Source organism: Tenrec ecaudatus, chromosome 3 (genome assembly GCF_050624435.1).
Source record: "Tenrec ecaudatus isolate mTenEca1 chromosome 3, mTenEca1.hap1, whole genome shotgun sequence".
NCBI lineage: Eukaryota > Metazoa > Chordata > Mammalia > Afrosoricida > Tenrecidae > Tenrec > Tenrec ecaudatus.
Genome location: NC_134532.1, coordinates 204,784,246 through 204,787,569, shown reverse-complemented (window position 1 = coordinate 204,787,569; position 3,324 = coordinate 204,784,246). Strand labels below are relative to the sequence as shown.

The 3,324-nt window shown below is 38.8% G+C and overlaps 1 non-coding gene across 1 annotated transcript; it reads left to right on the top strand.

Moving 5' to 3' along the window:
- The first annotated feature begins 1,107 nt into the window (after positions 1 to 1,107).
- Positions 1,108 to 1,242, top strand: LOC142444072 (U8 small nucleolar RNA). The gene has a single exon (XR_012783747.1). It is a non-coding gene; the product is annotated as a U8 small nucleolar RNA (small nucleolar RNA).
- Positions 1,243 to 3,324: the final 2,082 nt, after the last annotated feature.

The following is a 3,324-nucleotide window of genomic DNA, read 5'->3' as shown; positions in this document are numbered from 1 at the left end:
CCTCTCTCCTCCTTCCTGCCTCCTGCTGTCTGAACTCATTCCACCATATGATGAATGACTGATGAGACAAAGGCACTTTACTTTAGGTATTGCAGTCTTATTAAGAACAAATGTCTAACACCTGAGGTTTTTAGGTTTAGCTTTTATATTTTTTCAAGATTGTTTCTTATATTTCCTACTGAATTTTTCTCCTGGGCTTTGCATTTAATACTTCCTGTCAGGAAGATTTCCTTAGTCTATTTTTCCCCCTAGTATGATACAGACAGAAATCTAGAGAGAAAAGTGAGACAAATCACTGAGTCCTTGTTTTAAAAGGTCAGTAATAAAAATTATTTTTTGCTGTAAACTATAGCAAAAAAGCTATATGTAACTATATGTAAACTATAGCATACGTTTTGCATGAATTATTTGTAGTCACTACAAAATATCTTCAAGTGAACATTATTATATACATTTTAGTTGAAAAATGAGACTTACAGATAGAAAATTACTTGAAAATCTCATTTGAGAGAATGCATTAAAATGATCTCCCCGAATTACTGAGTGTGGTGAGAATGAGCTAGTACTAAATATTTAGGGATCAGGTGATGGGTATTGTGAGTGCTCCACATAGTTTATACATGTCAACAGTTTTCTTGGCACCGCTGTTGTGTGAGTTATTATTCCTATTTAAACACATTAGGATACTGGGATACAGTGAATGCAACAGCAGGTTGATAATAAATATCAAAAACAATACAACATTTGATCTTCGCTTTGTAGTTTCAGAGCCTCACCCTTAGCGATTGCTGCCTCTTTACACTTAGTACAGTCTCTGCAATTTTTCAGTAACTGACAATGATTATATCTAGAGAGGGTGGAAGTCCAATAAAAATGCATGATTCTCCTTTCATAGTACAAATGGTTCTTGGAAAGAGATTTCGCAGGCAGTCTTCCTTTGTCAATTTTTTGTTTGCATACGTGAGGCAAGCTCCTGACTAAGCAATGAGAACAAAAGTAACCCCACAGCAGAGTCAGATAATCGGTGGACCTGATCATTTCTGTCTCCTACTTCTATTTGATAGTTACAGAAGGAATAATAGATTCACAAAAAATAACAAGACATTATCGTCAGTCAGGTTAATCCTTACCTGTTGCTCCTTTTGGAGAACAGAGATAAAATGATGATCAGAGCTCTCATGATACGTGATTAGCGTCTCCCTGTGAGCAGGACTCGCAACATCCTGTTTGCTCCTGTCGGATTTAAACAAACAAACAAATAAATAAATAAAAATATATTAAATTCCTGAATATCCGTCCGGGATAACTCCATGAATAAAAATAATGGTTTACTATGTGAAACAACTAGAATGTAGTGTTTACTTTTTGACGTGCTCATTTAAATTAAAGGGTGATAAAATGATTGTGGTGATGATTGTTATTCAACAAATAATATATTTCCTCAGGTACACATACATATTTTTGAATCCGGTCTAGAGTCTGTATACTATGTGTATGTAATGCATACATAAACCTATGTACATTTCTTTTCATCAGTAACAAACAATAGGTAATATTTCCATTGCTTACAAATATATGAAGACGCCATCAAAAAGATAATAAAAATGTTAGGCAGCTAGCTTAGGAACAAAGGACTGGGTTGTCCTTCCCATGCCTGAAAAAAGACCATGTAATGGGGTTGGAGGGAAATCAGGCACCCTATTAGACACCTATGGGAAGATCCATAACTCGGCATGTGCAGACGAAGCCCCCAAGCACAAATATATGTATCTTAAACCTAAGGCCATCACACAGGTGGGCCTAAACTCAGCCAGTGGAATCATCTAATACTTTCAACCATGCCTCCCCCAGCCAGGAGATGGGATAGAATTAAGGCCGAGAGCGCTGCTGGTAAGCTCTCTTGCTGTCTTGGCCTCTTGAAGCCTGGGGATTCCCCAGTTCTGTGAGTGTGGGTGTTCTTTCCACATGATTTTTTGTACCCAGCTGTGAACCCCAGTGTGGCTTCTGTGCCGCTTGGCACACTTTCCAAAAATAGCATGTACCCTGTTGAGATTGTAAACCTGAAATTTTTCCATTCCTTCGTAAAAACTCACTTGGGCTACAGCTACTGAGACATGAATTCTTTCAGCGTTGAGTAGCAAGAACTGTGGTTGACTCCACTTCAGAAACCGAACAAAAATATTCCATTATCTTTCAGTTCTGTGTTTCCACACACTTTCTCAAGTACCCTTGGGCAGTACTTATTTATGGACACATGGCGTGGGGAGGTGTGGAGGTTGGAATAGCCTGTGCTCATTCAGCACAGCTGGACTGGGCAGCACTTGGCTCCACTGGCTCACTTATCAGAATCGAGGTTAATACTATAGCATGCACTGAGTCATGATTTTCTTTTTTAATTTTAAATAACTATTCATTGGAAGTTAATAAATGCTTCACGTCACTCCCTAGCTCAATCACACCAAGCAGTCTGGTACAGTTGCTACCACAGTTTCCAACATTATTTTTCTTCCCGGACTTCTCGACACTCTCTCCCTTTTACTAGACTGTACGCTACTCCCCCAATACCCCTCTTCTACTTTCTGTCCCCTTAGGTTCATGAATCCTGGGTTTCATATACCCAGACACAGAAGCACATATAGCACAACTTCAAGAGGGTTACCTCCAATGATATAACACCCGTGAGCCTAATGCTAGCATGAACAAACAAAAATACAGAAAATGTTGAAAACCAGATCTGTTTTCTTATGGTGGGAGACAAGAAAGAGCTGTGGAATCACCACACACCACACACCCCAACACAAGCACACAGGCACATACACACAAGATAATTTAAGGCATCGGCTTGATTACCCGTGGCATATGCTGTCAGTATGTCCTTCCCTTTAATCACAAAGGAATGTGCATGTTTAATTTCCAAACTAATTGGTGAGAAAAAGATGCTCGATCAGCTGGAAAACATGGTCAGTTGACAAGGAAGAAATCGATAGTCGGGAAGCTGAACTACACTATACTGCATTTTGAGGTTTGTATTCTTCACTTACAGCCTTCCCTTTTAATCAATACATGGGAAAGAGAATGTTGAACAGTTTCTAACGCTACCTTCAGAGCCTAACTGACCTCATGCAAAGGCATCCTGGTCCTGAACTATAGGAAGGGCCATATTAAAAACATCACTAGACATAAAGCAGATTTATAAAGAGTAAGGAACATTTATTGATCGGTTGCCATAAAAAACAAGACAAAACAAAAAAAACCAACCATGTTTGCACTTGATGTGGGAGGATAAAAATAACCCAGATTTAAAGTAATCCTGCAACTCTCCAA